Below are 20,223 nucleotides of genomic sequence, written 5' to 3' on the forward strand. Positions count from 1 at the left end.
GTCATGCTGGTGGTGGTTTTGGGGGTGGTTCTTGGGGTTGGTATGGTGGTGGATCCGGCGGTGGATTCAGGGGTGGATACGGCGGTAGCTTCAGGGGTGGATACGGCGGTCGATATGGCAGTGGATACGGTGGTGGATACGGCGGTGGATACGGCGGTGGATTCGGGAGTGGATCTGGCGGTAGATTTGGGGGTGGATTAGGGGGCTCATATGGGTATGGGGGAAGCTATGGTGGGAATAGCTATGCTAACCGCTGGTAATGTTTTCCTCCATGGTAAACCCAGAAGAAAGATCTACGGTACAAGAAACAAGCTTGACGTGAAAGACAAGGCAGAGATTCCACAAACAGGCAATGGAAAATGACAATCTGTATCAAAATCAGGGGGCGTTGTAGGTGTTCGTCACTTGCATAAATCACACCTATCTGTACTTGCTTATGTCACACATACCTTAAACTTGATGGTCTGTCTGGTTTTGTAATTTAATCTTATGCTCCTACTGTGCTTTGTCCTTTCTGATGCTGAGCCGTCTACAAGTTACTAAAATTGGTGGAAGATGTGACATGATTTCCAAGCTCTTTAGCTGCAAGGAAGAGAGCAGAACACGTTGTGTGAAATGCACCACTTTGGAGCTGGTGACTGGTTGTAGCTCTGATTGTAACCCTGCAAATGCATTCTCTGTTACTCTGCATTAATTCTTTCTGTCCACGTAAACTCTGCTGCTCAGTCCCATTAAAAATTATGCTGTATTATATTATCGTCCTTCTGGTTTTCCTTTCTCCTCCATTCTGGGTGAAATTCTGCCTTGTGCCAATGGTCAGTACCAGCCCTATGCAGGAATCAATCCCTTGCAAACCCGTAAGTAAGAAGAGAATGAGGTATGTTACTTGGTCAGTAGCACTGTGAAGGCCCTCTCCACAGTGGAGGATTCCCCTTGTTACACACATCTCAGATAGAATGGAAATAGAAAAATGACTTTCAACTAGAATATCTCTCCCTGCTGTAAACACTCCACAACAAATAATTTGGTGAAAAATGGACATGATTTTCAAATCTACAGCTAAAAGAAAGACAGCAGAACATCTTTTGTTAAATGCATCAGTATGGATACAGTGACTGGTTATAGTTGTTACTGTAACCCTGAAAATACATTCTCTGTGCTCTGCATTCATTCATTCAGTGTCAACTCCGCAGCTCAGTCCCATTAAAAATTATACTGCATCATAGTATCGGCCTTCTGGTTTTCCTTTCCCCTCCATTTTTTCTTTCCAAAGAACTCTGGGTGAGATTTTCCCCTGTGCCAATGGTCAGTACCAGCACCATGCACTAATCAACCCCTCTCAAACCCATAAGTAGGAAGAAAATCAGGTATGTGACAGGGAGGAATTACTCCCTTATTACACATGTCTCAGATAGAAATGAATTAAACACATAATTTTCAATTAGAATATATTCCCCTGCTCTAAATATTATACAGAATCATAGAATCCTTGAAATATAGGGGTGGAAGGGACCTCAAGAGGTCATCTAGTCTAGTCCCCTGCCCTGAAGCAGGACCAAGTACGTCTAGACCATCCCTGACAGTTGTTTGTCTATCCTGTTCTTCAAATCCTCCAGTGACGGGGATTCCACAACTTCCCTTGAAAGCCTAAACTTAACTATCATGATAGTTTGAAAGTTTCTGCTTGTATATAACCCAAATCTCCCATGATACAGATTAAGCCAATTATTCCTTGTCCTACCTTTAGTGGACATTGGGAAGAATTGATCACCATCCTCTCTGTAACAGCCCAGAACAGGGGTGGCCAACCTGAGCCTGAGAAGGAGCCAGAATTTACATATGTATATTGCCAAAGATCCACAATAGTATGTCAGCAACCCTCCATCAGCTCCCCCCCACCCCACCTGCTCCCAGCACCTCCCACCCACCGGCAGCTACGCCAATCAGCGCCTCCCCATCCCTCCCCGCATCTCCCGATCAGCTGTTTCGTGGCATGCAGGAGGCTCTGGGGGAGGGGCGAGGGCACTGCATGCTCAGGGGAGGGGGCGGGAAGGGGTGGAGTGGGGGCAGGGCCTGTGGCAGAGCCAGGGGTTGAGCAGTGAGCACCCCCTGGCACATTGGAAAGTTGACGCCTGTAGCTCCAGCCCCGGAGTCGGTGCCGAGACATGGAGCCGCATATTAACTTCTGAAGAGCCGCATGTGGCTCCGGAGCCGCAGGTTGGCCACGCCTGGCCCAGAACACACATGAACACTGTCATCAGGTTCCCCCTCCACTTTTTGGCATTTCAAGACTAAACGTGCTCAGTTTTCTTTAACATTTCCTTATAGCTCTGGTTTTCTCAGCTGTCATCATTTTTTGTAGCTCTCCTCTGGACTCTGTCCAGTTTGACAACATCTTTAAATCTTAACACAGGAACTGGCATGATTGACATTGTCTCCACCCAGCTCTGTGAAATGATTTGCCACGTTCATTTCAAAGTACCATATGTCCAGGATAGAAGTATTCTTAATCAGCCACATTCTGGCTTTTTATAGTCAGTTTAAATCAGGCCATTATTGTTGGGTTTTATTCTTCTGAGGGTCTAACCAGAACTCTTCTTGGGAACTGCAGGATATGGAGCTAAAAAGAGAATAGCAGATATCACAGTGGAGCCTATAGAACTGAATAACAGGTGGGGACCTTAGAGAGGATGAATGATCCTTTGTTTAAAGCCCTGGATTGGGACACTGAGTTCTACTTTACTGCCTTCTCCGATCCTTTACTGTGGGACCTTGGGCATTTCACAGTTGGGGCCAGATTTTCAGAAGAGCTCAGCACTCAGTGTACTTAACTGTATTGAAAGCCTTGCCCTTCATCCCCCTCTTCATCATCATCTAGAATGGAATAATAATCCTGCCTCCCACCCTTCTGCTGTCCTGTCTAGCTAGTTTGTTAACTCTTCAAGCTGGGGACTGTCTCAGACTCTGGGCTTGTCTAGCGAGCAGCACGATGGGGCCCTGAATGCACTGCTGGTATCCTGGAGATAGCAGAGTTCAAATGATAACTAAGAAGCCTATTAGTCTCTGAGCATCAATCATCATTTTCTTCGGTAAGACGATAATAACTACCTGTTTCATATGGGTGTTGTGAGAATTACTGATCTCAGAAAGCAATGTAACCGTAAGTTGCTATGAAGGAAATTATATATTCATATTAGTCAGACTTTTGACTCAGTCCAACATGAGATTCACATAAGTAAACTGGGAAACATTTCTCTCGACCACATGATTGAGATGAAATTCCTAGAAGGTGGGAGCCAAATTGGTTAAAAATCCAGACTCAAAGACTAGTCATCAGTTGTTTTTATTCTATGTGGGAGGCCATATCTGGCAGGGAGGTGCAGAAGGTTGTCCTGGGTCCTGTATTATGCAATATTTTTTTAATGATGTGTGTAATTATGTGGAGAATACACATTAAAGTTGTGGAAAACACTAAGGTGAGAGGGGTTGCAAGCACTATGGAGGACAGGATTTGAATTCAAAATGACCTTAACAAATGGGAGAATTTATCTGGAATCAATGAGATGAAATTCAGTAGAGACAAGTTCAAAATCCTAAAAAGGAATAAATTGTCCAGTTCCAATCAGCTCCGGTGAGGCCTCAGATGGAGAACTGTGTCCAGTTCTGGGCAACAGACTTTTGTTGAAAATATGTGGACCGATTGGAGAGTATCCAGAGTAGAGCAACAAAAATGATGAAAGGTTCAGAAACCAGGAGCTCTGTGGAAAGGTTAAAGAAAACTGGGGAAGTTTAGTCTTGAGACACCAAAAACAGAGGGAGACTCTAACAACAGTCTTCATGTATGTTCAGGGCTGTTCTAGAGAGGATGCTGATTAATGTCCACTAAAAGTGGGACAAGGAGTAGTTGGCTTAATCTGCAACAAGGGGGTTTTAGGTTGTATATATGCATAACCTTGATGATAGTTAAGTGCTGATTTTAGACTTTCAAGGAAGGTTGTGAAATCACCATCACTGAAGATTTTTTAAAACAGGTTAGATAAACACCTTTCAGTGATGGTCTAGGTATACGTGGTCTTACTTCAAAGTCCAGCGGAGGGCAACGAAAATGATCAGGGGGCTGGTGCACATAACTTATGAGGAGAGGCTGAGGGAACTGGAGTTATTTAGTCTGCAGAAGAGAAGAGTGAGGGGGGATTTGATAGCAGCCTTCAACTACCTGAAGGCCAATATTATGATGTTGCATAATTTTGAATGGGACTGTGCATCAGAGTTGGCACTTACAGAATGAATTAATGCAGAGTACAGAGAATATATTTTCAAGGTTACAGTAAGAGCTACAACCAATCACTTTATCCATTCAGATTCTTTTAACAAAAGATTTTCCTTGCAGCTGTAGATTTGAAAATCATGTACCATTTTTCACCAAACTAAGTTACTTGTTGTAGACTGTTCAGCATTAAATAGTACAAAGCACAATATGAGCATAAGACAAAGCTGGAAAAACACTAGACCATAAAGCAAAGGTAATATGCACCAAAAGAAAGGCATGAGTTATTCAGGCGATGAACACCCACTATCCCCATCGATTTCAAGTGTAGTTGTAGACTCTCATTTTCCATTAGCTGTGTGGGGAATCTCTATCTTTTCTTTCATTCCAAGGTTGTTTCTTCTTTTGTGGATCTTTTTCTGGGTTTAGCATGGCCTACAACTTTCAAAGCGGGAAGAATAGCACTTCCTACCAAATCTCCTCCCATGCCCACATAAATCCCCATAACGACTGCCATATCCAACATTGTATCGACCACCATAAGCACGCCCTGAACCGCCTGAGCCACCGAAACTACCACCCCCATATGGACCCTCATATCTGTAGGGTAAATTTGGTAAGGTGCTTCCCACAACGCTGTCTTGAGGGCAGGTAGCGAGAATAGGTCCCGGGAATCTCACGACAACCGGTGGTGCATAGACCACTGCGCTCGAGTCACCGCATGATGTGACACAAGACTCGTTCCAGGCATCAACATATGGGTTTGGGCAGATGTCGGGATGACATGGCAGGCGTGGATAACACAGAGCTTTGCTGGAAGACATCTTTTGTGATTGTGGTAGACCTGAAACACACAGTAGGGAGCAGAGTGCACACAATTACACTCAGTTTGTAGTGAAACTGGATATTCACACCTCTTGGAATCCATCCCATGTTTCACCCCTCTATTCCTCCTGATCTTTGTTTCTTGAGGCCACTCCCATCCCACCCCTAAACCTTGTTTTTAAATCTTCAACACTGATCTAAGGCTTTCCTAGCACATTCAGAATAAACCACTTTTTCACTGCTTCAGGCAACCACTAAACTGCAGAAAACCCATGTGAAAGGATATATTGCCCCTGTGGCTGGTTACTAGAGTCTCATTGGAAGTGACCTGCCCATCACTGCTGGGTGAGTCACTGGGTGAACTGGGACTAGACCTTTGGCCCTCCTGATTGATATTAATGATAGAATTGATCATTTGAATTCTAGTATTTCCCAACTGCTACAACTGAGACCGGTGCCCCATTGTGCTGGGTGCTGTACATGTAAGGAGTGAAACACACTATGTTGGTGGTTAAGGCCCCCACCTGGGACGTGTACCACTGAAAAGTTAAGAATAGCCCTAGTGCATTATATCAGCTGTTCATCTCTGCCAGTGTCCCATCTCTAACAGTGTACAGCATCACGTGATTTATATTAATGAATAAGAGCCCTGAAGTTGTCCATTATGGAGTCAACTGCCCATAAGGAAAGTTTCTTCCTAACAGACTAAGACAGAGATTAGCTTTGCCCTGGAGGAGAACATATATAATTTCAACGACAGTGACTGCTCTATCTACTAAACTGAAAAGAACAGTTGCGTTGCTGTTCAAAAGTTGTATATTAAAGCTTATCTCAATAGTTTCATGGGAACAGCAGGGTCAGATCATGAGCCCAGGAAAACCTTTGTGACTCCAGCGAAGTCAGATGAGTATCTGGCAACGTGTATTTATATAAAGAGAGTCAGAGTAGTTTATTGTCAAAGTAACAGACTGAAATTTGTCATAATTCTCTAAGGAATTTTCATGTCCAATTCCCGATTATAATGACTAGGACCAAGGGGGTACCAATCCCATATGCAGATTTGAAAATCCCAACCTGCTATTTTTTAAGACAGCATCCACCAAGGTCTGCAATTAATGAGATACAGAATGTCTCTTATGAAAAGCAAGATTCCTCCCGAGCTCTAAAATCACCGAGTATTTGTGAAGGATTCAGTCTCTAGTTAAAACTATCACTAAAGCAAAATTGAGTTAAATAGACTTACCCAGTTCCAAAGGGATGAAGTCAGAAGTGGTTAGAACAACCTGCAGTGCCAAGCACTTTTATACACTTTCTTAGCCAATGGGAAGCAGAGGAAACACCCTTTATGCACTGAGACCTGATCATTGACCAAACAAAATGTTTTCTTACCTGGCTAATTCCTTGAATTGTTGCAATGGCTTTGATCTTGGTTAATCAATTACACTGTTCTCAGTCCCACAAAGGATGACATGCACTTTTCACCCTGCAGTTCCTGTCATCTGAAATGTTTATGGGCAAGATACCTTCCTGGAATCAACCTACTAACTTCCTTGGTGTCAACACGGAAATAAATCAAGTTCCATTTTCATTGTTCTGCTTTGAATTACTTCACAGTATGAGAGTGACTCAGGGGTACATCACTGTCCCAATCTGCTGTCATTAATGAAAATATGATATCGTACGGAAATCAGGACTACCTCCTGTGCGTCCCCGCTAGATATGGCCTCTCACGTAGAAAGCAAAACTATTGATAACTAGTCTTTGAGTCCGGACTTTCCACCAGTTATGTACCCACCTGCTAGATATTTCATCTCAACCATGTGGATGAGGGTATGTGAGTTGATGGTTCGAACGCATTGATGCTGTGCACATGGTTCAAGTTAAGCACTTGTGTAAGTTCCTGAAGTCTTGTGACCCACGTGGATTTAAATAAAAGAAAATTGCACCTGTCTTTTCTCTTTCTGATGGGGCTCACACTGCCATATTGAGACTGGAATTCATCTAGGGAGTAATTATTTCCATGAATGAAAAATATTCATGAAATTCTGCTAGAGCATACACCTTAACCTACTTTGAATTCACTTTGCTCATCTGTAAATGACTGTCTGAGGTGCAGAAGGATGGAGAATTTTAGCAGCATATTGTAACCTTGGATTCCAATCCACTATCAGATGTAAATTACAGTAATCCCCTTGTCATTGTTTGTCTTAATGTGGTCATCAACTGGACTGCAGCAATTTCTAGTCTTTCAGCCCACAGTCAAATGATGTGGTTGAAAGGTGGATTAATCAAGGACATCGGAAACACACCAGATGAGTCTGTTCTCTCACAGATACCAAGAATACGACAAAAAAATAATCTTTGGGATTCAGGAATCTCGCGTGTGAATTTCATCTATTGATGTACCATATAGTGCTTCAGTAATGGCGTGTAAAGGTCTTTGAAGTAGCTTGCCACTCAGCACCTCAAATGACCTTCATTTTCTCACTTGAATTGGAGCTACTGTGACTGGTGATAACAAAAGTGACAAAATCTGCAATGTTGAATCTAGGCTGCCACTTTGTATTTGCTCCTGATGGAGCTCTCGGGCTCTGACCTGCTACCATTTTTTCACCCATGTTGTGCTAATCTAAAGGACAACACCAGGTACAAAGCAATGGAGAATAAGGTCCTTTGGTCTTTTTCCCTGCATTTCACTCCTATAAAAACTGCCCCAATCTTCAGTCAGTGAGCCTCTGGATTTTACTCTCCGAAACTGGGTCACCCCTCAAGCTACTGAAGAACATAGAAAGGGGCACATTCTGATCTTAAACTGGTGTAATTCTGGAGTTACTCTGAGAACAAAGTAACTATGCAGGATCTCTGCAGGGGCAAAGGAGAACAGAATCCTGGCCTGTGTCTTGTACCAGAGGCAGGGCAAAGCCAAGCCTTTAATCTATCCAGTCTAAGTATTTAAACCATGATTTTCAAACGTGGCCTGTATTGGGTGGTTCAGTTTTGGGCTCCCAACTAGAGAACTATTCCTGGACATCCCTTTTCAGAAGGTGAGTGCTAAGCAATATCAAAAAGGCTCCATCAACGTTTCTCTAGTTGAGCACCCAAGATGTGAGGCATTACATCTTACTAGGTGAGCAAATAATGCTGTCTAATATCAAGTGTCTTTAGCTGAGATTTTTTAATCTTATGAATGCCCCATTCTACTATCAAATTAACCAGAATTAGGGCGCTCTACCCACTATGTGACTTTGTGAAACCAACCTTATATTTTTCAAGCCAAAATCCGCCAATACTTGCAACTTACTAAGTACAAGGACAGTTTTCTGGTCAAAAAAAAAACCAAAACAAAAACCCTTAACAATGCAAAGATTTTGTGGATGATTCAGTCAGAAGTTAACACTGCAATACAGCGACTGAACAGAATCGGATTTACCTAGTTGACCAAATGGAATAAGTCAAAAGAAGTGGCTAGAAGAGCCCTGAGATGGGAAGACATTTGTCTGATGTTTTTGCCCACCAGGAGGAAGTGACACACCCTTGGTGCTGGAAGTCCTTGTCAATTATGAAACAAAATAATATGCACAGGGAACTCCTCCCATTACTGGCAATTGTTTAGGACTCCTTAGAACTAATTAGTTAATTCTCACTCCCCGACACAATGACATACACTATTACACCCTGAAGACCGCTTTCATCTGAAATCATTATGGACCATTTTCACTCCCAGTATCATTCCGTTTACTTCCCTGGTGTCAGAAAGGAAATGCGTCCAGCTCGTTTTGTTTAGTTCTGTTGTTAATAACTGCACAAAAGGAGGGTGTCTCAGAGCTGGATCAGTTCTGCAAGCTGCTGCCATGCACAGGATTCCATGTTAGTTCTAATTTCAGATGCCCACCCACTGTTATTTAGTCTGGACCCCGACACCAGGCCCACTCAGATCCAAGGGTATCTATTTAATGAGTTGAGTTGCCTTAGAATATGGCCCTGTGGGTGTTAATACTCTCCTCCAGAAAGGGCCAGCAGAAGGACGATGTACCATTTAGATCTCTCTTAAACATTCATAGTAGGGCTAAAGAGGATTGAAGTGGAGGATAGGTCTCTGGGCTGGCCTGCTGATTTAGAAATAATTTAATTCTCTCATGGTTAGGAATTCATCTTTGAAGGCTCCTCCGGTCATGGGAGTTTTGAATCCAAGGACAACGACTTTGTTGTTGTTTACACCAGCTGAAAACCTGGCCCTATATTTCAAGTAATATGTTCCTAGGCACTCCATCTATAGCCGTCATGTGTCTTGTCTTCCTCTTTCTAGGAGAAGAATCCTCAATTCTTCAGGCACGTCTGCACATTACATTAGCAGGCTGTTCTGACTCTAGGTGAAAGCTCCCATGTCCTTCAGTGTAAAGTGTGAAGAAATGAACTCTAAGAATTTCAAAAGTGACTGGTGATTCCTGGTGCCCACTTGAGACGTCTTCAAGAGCACTTGCATGGTGTCAAGTATCAGGGGGTAGCCGTGTTAGTCTGTATCTACAAAAACAACAAGGAGTCTGGTGGCACCTTAAAGACTAACAGATTTATTTGGGCATAAGCTTTCGTGAGTAAAAACCTCACTTCTTCGGATGCATCCGAAGAAGTGAGGTTTTTACTCACGAAAGCTTATGCCCAAATAAATCTGTTAGTCTTTAAGGTGCCACCAGACTCCTTGTTGTTTTTCAAGAGCACTGGTTTCCAGAAAGCAGGAACTGAGCACTTTTGAAAACTGAGGTTCTACAAAGTGTAAGAAGTTTGGCTGCAAAATCACTAGTCACTTTTGAAAATCTTGGCCTTGTGTTTATCCTCAGACGTCTTGGTGATCTTTGCTAAATCGATAACCTCCCTCCTCTTTCATCTTCCCTCCACCCCCATGACTAAGTGGGCAGTATTTCCATCTCTCATGCTATTTTTTTACGGGCTTTGCAGGTGCATTGTCCCGGAAGAACATTGCTGTCTTGTTCGGTCTTAGATGGAGATGCAGTTCCAAGATGTTAACCCTAAGCCTTTATACAATCCTGCACTCTTTCCTTTCACCTATTGCCACTTTTCATATCCATTCTGGAGGAAGCTTGCAGTAGGTGGTCCTTGGGTGTCCTGTTATGATCATCACCTGAGTCCCTGATGCTAAACCACGGATCACTTGACTGGACATCTGTTCACACTGTAATGTCTAGCGGCATTAGGCTGAAAGTCAGGGGTAAACACAAATAACATGCACCATTTTGATGCTGCTTCAGCTCTACCCTTGAAAGCTCACAAGAGATTTAACTTAACCACAGATCAGGTACTGCCCTGTTTCCAGGAGAGAATTGTAACCCAGAAGGGCTGATTGAAAGGCCATTGAACTGACTGTAAAGACATCCATGAATTTCAAAAAACATATGGCCTTAAACACATAGTGCATGCTGAATAAACTCTCCCATCCTCCAAGGAGATACAAGGGTAAACTTAGTGACAATGCTAGCCTCCTGGGGGCCTTCGGAAGGAATATTTTTGACCACAAACCACAATACCAAGAAAGGCAAGTTCTTATGATAAAAAACAAATAGGAGCCCTCCTTGAGCTGCTCAGAGCCCTAAGCAATTGCTTAGTCTGCATTTGCCAAGCATCTTTTCTGGGTGAACTCCACCTTGCCTCTAATTAGATACTCTTCTGGATATAATGAACTAACATGGAATCCTGTGCATGACAGCAGATTCTGATAGTGATACTCCCTGAGTCACCCTCATCCTCTGAAGAAATTCAAAGCAGAATGACAGAAATGGAAGTAGGTTTATTCCCGTGTTGACACCAAGGAAGTTAGTAGGATGATACCAGGAAGCTATCTTGCCCATAAACATTTAAGAGGACAGGAACTGCAGGGTGAAAAGTACGTGTCATCCTATGTGGGACTGAGAATTGAGTAATTGACTATCCATGATCAAAGCCATTGCAACGATTCAAGGAATTAGCCAGGCAAGAAAATATTTTGTTTGGTTCATGATAAGGTTTTAGTCCATAAGGGGTGTTTCCTCTGCTTCCCATTGGCTAAGAAGGTGTATAAAAGTGCTCGGAACTGCAGGTGGTTCTATCCACTTCTCCTGACTTCATTCCCTTCGTGAACTGGGTGAGTCTATTTAACTCAATTTTCTCCAATGGTTGCTTTAGTGATAGTTTTAACTATGTCCTGAAGCCTGCACTAATACTATGTGATTTTTGATCTGTTGGAGCAGAGGGCGTTTTGCTTTTGATAAGAGACTTTCTGTAGCTTGCCAATTGAAGACCTTGGCAGATGCAGTCTTAAAAATAGCAGGGTGGGATTTCCAAAGCTACATGTTGCATTGGGAACCTTCATTCACAGTCATTAGAACTGGGGATTGGATAGGGAAATTCCTTAGAGATTTCCTCAGCCTCAGTCTACTTTGCTATAAGACTGCACTACTCTGACTCTTTATATATAAATACACATTGCCAGATCCTGAGCAAAGATTTACCTGGGCTGATGATCTGATCCTGCTGTTTCCATAAAGCAATGGAGATCAACTTTCAAATATAACTGTTGAACAACAACTTGATTGCTCTTTTCAGTTGCATAGATAGAGCTGTGAGTATAAGTGAAACTAGGGTGATCAGATGTCCCGATTTTATAGGGACAATCCTGATATTCAGAGCTTTATCTTATATAGGCTGCTATTACCCCCCACCCCCTGTGCCGATTTTTCGCACTTGCTATCTGGTCATCCTAACTGAAAGAGTTTTCAAGATATATATGTGTTCTCCTCCAGGGCAAAGCTAGCCTCTGCTTTAGGTGTGTTAGGAAGAAACTCTCCTTATGAGCAATTTACTCCATAATAGACAACTTGAGGGTTCTTATAGGTTTATCTGAAGCATGTGTTGTTGCGCAGGAATAGAGAGGGGATACTGGATGAGATATAACAATGATCTTATCCAAAATGGCAATGGTCACTTTTTATTGTTACTGCTTTAACACTGTGTCTCCCACCTCTCAGATGGGTGCCCTCAACACCAGCTTAGTGTCTTTTACTCTTTGTTTGTACAGTGCCCAGTACAATGGGAAGAAATGAGTGTATCTATTATGAGCTGGGAATATCCTATTTCATTACAAATTGTGTGTAACTATGTGCACTCTGCTCCCTACTGTGTGTTTCAGGTCTACCACAATCACAAAAGATGTCTTCCAGCAAAGCTCTGTGTTACCCACGCCCGCCATGTTATCCCGACATCTGCCCAGACCCATACGTTGATGCCTGGAATGAGCCTTGTGTCACATCATGTGGAGACTCAAGTGCAGTGGTCTATGCACCACCGGTTGTCGTGAGATTCCCGGGACCTATTCTCGCTACCTGCCCTCAAGACAGCGTTGTGGGAAGCACCTTACCAAATCTACCCTATGGATATAGGGGCTCCTATGGGGGTGGTAGCTTTGGTGGTTCAGTTGGTTCTAGTGGTGTTTATGGTGGTGTATACGGGGGTGTATACGGGGGTGGTTATGATGGTGGATATGGGGGCTTATGCGGGTATGGAAGGAGATATGGTAGGAAGAGTTATTCTTCCCGCTTTGGAAGCTGTGGCCCATGTTAACCCAGAAGCAAGGTCCATGGAACAAGCAACAACCAGGAAATGAAAGAGAAGATAGAGATTCCCCACACAGCCAATGGAGAATGAACATCTGCAACTGCAATTGAATTCAATGGGGGTAATGGGTGTTCGTCGCTTATCTATGCCTTCCTCTTGTTACATATTCCCTTAGCATTATGGTCTCTATGGTTTTGCAACTTAATCTTATGCTCATACTATGCGTTGTCCTATTTGATGCTGAACAGTCTACAAGTAACTTAATTTGGTGAAAAATGGGACATGATTTCCAAATCTACAGCTACAAGAAAGATTGCAAAATATCTTGTCTGAAATGTGTCACCTTGGAGACAGTGATTGGTTGTAGTTCTTTTTGTAACCCCGAAAATACATTCTCAGTGCTCTGCAGTAATTCATTCTGTAAGTGCAAACTCTGATGCTGATTCCCATTAAAAATATTTTGCATCACAATATTGGCCTTCTGATTTTCCTTTCCCCTCCATTCTTTCTTTCCAAAGCACTCTGGGTGAAATTCTCCCCTGTGCAGATGGTCTTTACCAGCCCTATGCACTAATCAATCCCTCTCAACCCCATACGAAAGAAGAGAATGAGGTACATTACTTGATCAATAGCATTATGTAGGCCCTCTGCACAGAGGGGGAATTACTCCCTTTGTTGCACATGTCTCAGATAGAATCGAACTAAATAAATGACTCTTCGAAATGGGGACCGTCTCAAACTCTGGGCTTGTCTAGTGAGCAGCACGATGGGGCTCTGAACACACTGCTGGTATCCTGGAGATATTAGAGTTCAAATTATAACTAAGAAGGTTATTAAGAATGAGGTGTGCCTCATTTCTAGTCCCAGTCTTTCCACTGGAGTGGCCTTGGGCAACTGAATTGAGCTCTGAGCATCAGTCATCATTTTCTTAGGTAAGAAGATAATAACTACTTGTGTCATATGGGTGTTGTTGTGAGAATTACTGATCTCAGAAAGCAGTGGAACCGTAAGTTGCTATGAATGAGATAAGCAGCTGTTTTGTTAGTGTCTGAAGCTGTAAACAGACGGATTAGGAGCTATAGGATAGGAAGACTGCGAAACAGGGATTTTCTCTGTGTTTTCTTACACTCCCAGCTACATCTCAATTCCACAGAGCTGGGGGATATGTTTCCCTCCCATCATCCCAGCTCAAATCCAGAATAAATGTACGCCCCTGCAAAAACTACATAACGATCCAAAATTGTGACAAAATGTACCAGAACATGTGCAGTGCAAAAAACAAACAAACAATATATTGATATCAGTATCACAACAATGTAGATTCAGCAGGTATATGCCAATACAATCTTGCAAGGGTAAAACCAACTGCTTGCCCTAAATCTTGCCCACCAGCACATAGGCACATCAAGACAAACGTTTAGGTCAAGCCAAACTGTGTTTGGGTTGCCACACATTTCAACTTTTCTACAGCAGAGAGAAAGACTGAATAGCTGTCTGATCCTTCCTAAGTTGAACCAAAGGGGTTTGAGAGGTGGGCAGCTATCTCACAGCCAACGAGCAGGCTCCCTAGAGCCAGAGGAGAGACCCCTACCTTAATCCAACCCAACTCCAAGCTTCCTGTAACTGGTCAGGAGTGGCAAGAAGCCCATGACATCCATGCAGGGAAAACAAATCCAACCTCGCTGGCCAACGCCCCACTGTGGGACACTTGGGAGGGCCAAGGGGGAAATGACTCAGCTGAGTGTTACATATGGAGAGACTGAAATGAAGGTATTGATCTAACCAAGACCATTCAGGGAATCTATGATTAGAGCCAAGACCAAGATTTTCAAAAGGGACTAGTGATTTATGATGGGCCGATATTCCTTAGAACTTGCCATCTCCAATGGGATCTCCAAGAATGATTCTCAAGTTGGACGCCCAAAACTGAGGCACCCAAAAACACAGGCAGTTTTAGAATTTCCTAGTTCCGGTAGATATAATTGGGTAGAGTAAAGGCTTGGCTTTGCCCGGTCTTTGGTACAAGACACAGGTCAGGATTGTGTTCTATCTGGCTAACTCTTCAAGATGGCGACTGTCACAGACTCTGCACTTGTGTAGCGAGTAGCACGATAGGTCCCCGGACACGCTGCTGTCATCCTGGCAATATCAGAGTTCATCTGCTGAGGGATGATTCTATTTCTCAGAACGAAGTCACTAAGGACAGTGGCTGAAGGTCACTAGGAGGAGAGTCTTTTTTATTTAACTCTCCCCCTATATTACCCTGGGATAAGATGACATTGTACACGGCTGTCAGCTGAGACCTCTGATGGAAATGCAGGGCAAATGACCGGTTCTACTGATTTTTCACATGGACCTCAGGAGCCACATGTTCAGGGAATGCATTTTCAAAAGGAACCAAAAGGCCTTCTTCTCCATTGCCCTGAACCTAGCGTTGTCCTATACACTAGGACAACAGGGGTGAAAACATGGTATCAGATCAGAGCCTGAGAACTACATCAGGAGCAAAGCCATAAAGGCAGAAGAGATTCAACAGTGCAGATGTTGTAGCTTTTGTTTATCTCGAGTCAAGTGTAAAATCCTATATTTAGGAAGCAAATTATCCTGCTCTAATTGGCTCTGATGAGGTCTTGGATGGAGTATTATGTCCCGTTCTGGGCAACAGACATCAGCAAGAAAGCTGTGGACCAGTTAGACAGAGTCCATAGGAGAGCTACAAAAATGGTGAAAGGTTTAGAAAACCAGAACTATGAGGAATGGTTAAAGGAAACTGGGCATGTTTAGAACTGAGAAATGAAAACTGGTGGCGGGGGGGGGGGGAATCTGATAACAGTCTTCATGTATGTTTGGGGCCGTTATAGAGAGGATGGCGATCAACTGTTTTCCATGTGCACTAAAGGTAGAACAAGGAATATTGGCTTAATCTGCAACAACGGAGATTAGGTAAAATATAAGCATGAACTTTCCAGCTGTAATGATGTCTAAGCATTTAAGCTATCAAGAGAAGTTATGGAATCCCCATCACTGGAGGATTTTAAGAACAGGATACATAAACACCTGTCAGGGATGGTCTAGCTGTCCTTGGTCCTGCCTTAGCACACAGGGTAGGACAACGTGACCTCTCCAACTCTATATTTCAAGTATTCTATAATTCTGTATAATATTTGAAGCAGGGAAATATATTCTAATTGAAAGTAATTTATTCAGTTTGATGCTATCTATAACCTGTGTAACAAGGGGGTGACCCTCCCCATGCAGAGGGCCTCCACAACGCTCTTGAACACGTAATACACCTGATCCTTTCCTTACTTATGGGCTTGAGTGGGATTCATTAGTACAAGGGGCTGGTACTGACCATCTGCACAGGGGAGAATTTCACCCAGAGTGCTTTTGAAAGAAAGAATGGAGGGGAAAGGAAAACCATGAAGGCCAACATTATGATGCAGTATAATTTTTAATGGGAATGAGCTTCGGAGTTTACACTTTACAGAATGAATTAATGCAGAGTACAGAGAATGTATTTTCCGGGTTACAATCAGAGCTACAACCAGTCACCATCTCCAAAGTGAAGCATTTCACACAAGACGTTCTGCTCTCTTGCTTGCAGCTGTAGATGTGAAAATCATGTCCCATTTTTAATCAAATTAAGTTACTTGTTGTAGATGGTTCAGCATCAAATAGGACAATTTATAATATGAGCATGAGACTATGTTGCAAAGCCATTACACCATACAGTTAAGGTAACATGTAACAAGGGAAGACATTGATAGGCCTGATTTATACGTCGCTCCCGCTGATTTCATGTGGACTTGTAGGTTCTCATTTTCCATTAGCTAAGAGGGGAATCTCCATCGTCTCTTTCATTTCCTGGTTATTTCTTGTTCTGTGGATCTTTCTTCTGGGTTTAGCATGGGCCACAGCTTCCAAAGCGGGAAGAATAGCACTTCCTACCATATCCCTTCCCATACCCATATAGGCCCCCGTATCCACCACCATACCCAGCACCATATCCACCTCCATAAGCAACCCCAGAACCGACTGAGCCACTGAAACTACCACCTCCGTATGGGCCCCCATATCCATAGGGTAAATTTGGTAAGGTGCTTCCCACAACGCTGTCTTGAGGGCAGGTAGCGAGAATTGGTCCCGGGAATCTCACGACAACCGGTGGGGCATAGACCACTGCGCTCGAGTCACCGCATGATGTGACACAAGGCTCGTTCCAGGCGTCAACGTATGGGTCTGGGCAGATGTCGGGATAACATGGTGGGCGTGGGTAACACAGAGCTTTGCTGGAAGACATCTTTTGTGATTGTGGTATACCTGAAACACACAGCAGGGAGCAGAGTAAATATTACACACAATTCAGAGATCTCTGTTTCTAGAGGCCACTCCAATACAACCCTAATTCTTTTTCTTAAACCTGCAAAAAGCTTTCCTGCCCCATTCAGAGTAAACCAGGATTTCACTGCTCAAGGCAACCATTAAGCTTTGGAGAACGCCTATGAAATGAGTGGTTATTATCCCTGTGGCAGGTTAGAGGCTCAGTTGAAGTGACTTGACCACCATTGCTTAGAGAGTCACTGGGTGCCCTGGGAGAAGGAATGAGGCCCTCCTGATTGAGATTAATCATAGAATTGAGCACGTGAACTCCAGGATCTCCAAAATGCTACTACTGAGAATGCTGCCCCATGGTACTGCACCCTCTATATGCAGAGAGGAGAACCCCCAACAGTAATTATTTGGAATGGGGGGGTCCCAATCCCAATCCCCAACCTGCTATTTCTAAGACTGCATCCACAATGCTCAGCAATTGACGAGCTACAGAAAGTCTCCTACGGAAAGCAAGATGCTCCCTTCTCCAACGTCTCTAAAGTCACAGAGTATTGGTGAAGGATTCCGTTCATATTTAAAACTATCACTAAAACAAAGTAAGTTAAATAGACTTACCCAGTGCACCAAGGGGATGAAGTCAAGAGAAGTGAATAGAACCACCTGAAGTTCCAAGGACTTTTATATGCTTTCTTAGCCAATGGGAAGCAGAGGAAACACCCTTATGCACTGAGACCTGATCATTAAGCAACCCAAATGTTTTTTTGCCTGGCTAAGTCCTCTAATTGTTGTAATGGCTTTGATCATGGTTAATCAATTACTCAATTCTCAGTCCCAAATAGGATGACATGCATATTACACCTTGTAGTTCCTGTCATCTTAAATCTTTTTTAGCATGATAGTTTCCTGGTGTCATCCTCCTAACTTCCTTGGTGTCAACACAGGAATAAATCTAGTTCATTTCTTTATTCTGCTTTGAATTATTTCACAGTATGAGGGTGACTCAGGGATGTATCAGAAGCACAATCTGCTGTCATGCACAGGATTCCATAGTCCGTAATATCCAGACTAGAAAATAATTAGTGGCAAGGTGTTTACCCTGGAACTCCTTGGTGGATGGGAGAGTTTATTCGGCATGCTTAAAATCCCCATCTCTAATTCTTCACTATGTGTTTGGGCCAGTATATTTTTGAAATCCTTGGATGCATTTTTAATCTGTTCAATAGTCTTGAAGCCAGCCCTTCTGGGTTACAATACTCTCCTGGAAATAGGGCAGTACATGCCCTAGGCTTAAGTTAAATCAAAATAGAAGTGAAGCAGGATCAAAGTGGTTCATATTATTTATGTTCATCCCTGATTTTCAGCCTAATGCTATTAGACATTCTAATTTGAGGAGATGATCAGTGGATTTAAGTTAGGCACTCACATGAGGATCACAACTGAACATCCAAGGCCAGCCTATAGCAGGATTCCTCCAGGACAATGACGTTCTTCCTCTTTACAACAGCTGAAAAGCTGGTCCTCGTTTTAAGTAATAAGTTCCTAGGCACTCCATCTTAGCCATGATGTATCTTCTCGTCATCTTTGTAGGAAAAGTATCCTCAATTCTTTAGGAATGTCTATACATTTTTTTAACAAGCGGTTATGATACTAGTTGAAAGGTCTCATGTCTTTCAATTTAAAGAGAGAAGCATTGAAGCCGGAGATTTCAAAAGTGACTGGAGATTCATGGTACCTGCTTGATATACCTTATAGGAAATTGGGCTCCAGAGAGCAAGAACTGAACACATTTGAAATGCAGGGATCTTCGTGGTGTTTGAAGTATGGCACCGATATCACTAGTCACTTGAATATACTGGTCTTGTGTTTAGCGAGAGAAGTCTTGGTCCTTGTTGCAAAATCATTAACCTCCCTTCTATTTACCTGGTAAGCTTCATAGAGGCTTTTCTTCTTCCTATGGCCCTGGTCCTAGAAATTGCTGCTGAAGGGGTAGATAGCAGTTGAAAAAAAATACGGGCAATGGTGGCGTAGTTTCTAGAAGAGAAGGACCTTGCATCCTTTGCTAAGGTAGATCATAGCCTGGATTAGTCTAATTTCTGCTGGAAGCTCATTCCTCAACTATCTCGCCATGACCAAGTGGGCTTTATTTCCATCTCTCATGTGAGTTTTCCTGGGCTTTCTTGGTCAGGCGCATTGCCCCAGAAGAAAAACACCCTCTTGTGGTGATCCAGTGTCAAGATTTTAATCCCAAACCTTTACACAACACTGCAGTAGGGGATCCTTAGTTGTCCTGTTCTGATTCCCAGGTGAGTCCCTAACCTTAAATCACTGATCCCTTCAGAATTGAATGTTTATTAGCATTAGGCTGAAAATCATGGTTCAACAGAAATAATATGCACCACTTCGATCCTGCTTCAGTTCTACTTTGAAAGCTTAGGAGAGTAGTGTCACCCAGAAGGCCTGGTTTGAAGACCATTGAACTGACTGAAAAGGCATCAATGGATTTCAAAAACATATTGTCTCAAACACATAGTGAAGAGTTATGGGTGGGGATTCTAAGCATGCCGAATAAACTCTCCCGTCCGCTAAGGATTTCCAAAGGTAAACTCCACCTTGCTGCTAATTAGGTACTTGTTTGGATATAACAAACTAACATGGAATCCTGTGCATGACAGGAGATTGTGCCAGTGATACACCCCTGAGTCAGCCTCATACTGTGAAGTAATTGAAAGCAGAAGAATAAAAATGGAACTACATTTATACCTGTGTTGACACCAAGCAAATTAATAGGATGATACCAGGAAGGCTCCTTGCCCGTAAAGATTTCAGATGACAGAAACTGCGGGGTGTATTGTCCATGTCATCCTATATTTGACTGAGAATTGAGTAATTGATTAACCATGATCAAAGCCATTACAACAATTAGAGGAATTAGACAGGCAAGAAAATATTTGGTGTGGTTAATGATCAGGTCTCAGTGCATAAGGGTGTTTTCTATGCTTCCCATTGGCTAAGAATGCGTATAAAAGTGCAGGGAACTGCAGGTTGTTCTATCCACTTCTCCTGACTTCATCGCCTTCGTGACCAGGGTAAGTCTATTTAACTCAATTGGCTCCAATTGTTGCTTTAGTGATAGTTTTAACTATGGAGTGAATCCTGCACCAACACTACGTGATTTTTGATCTGCTGGTGCAGAG

The 20,223-nt window shown here is 43.0% G+C and overlaps 1 long non-coding RNA gene across 1 annotated transcript; it reads right to left on the reverse strand.

Annotated features, from left to right (window-relative positions):
* Window positions 1–16,129: 16,129 nt before the first annotated feature.
* Window positions 16,130–17,681, reverse strand: LOC135976906 (uncharacterized). The gene is made up of 2 exons (XR_010594166.1): window positions 17,645–17,681; window positions 16,130–17,017 (listed from the first exon to the last, which is right to left on the reverse strand). It is a non-coding gene; the product is annotated as an uncharacterized LOC135976906 (long non-coding RNA).
* Between the last annotated feature and the right edge of the window lie 2,542 nt (window positions 17,682–20,223).

This window comes from Chrysemys picta, chromosome 20 (genome assembly GCF_011386835.1).
Source record: "Chrysemys picta bellii isolate R12L10 chromosome 20, ASM1138683v2, whole genome shotgun sequence".
Lineage (NCBI taxonomy): Eukaryota > Metazoa > Chordata > Testudines > Emydidae > Chrysemys > Chrysemys picta.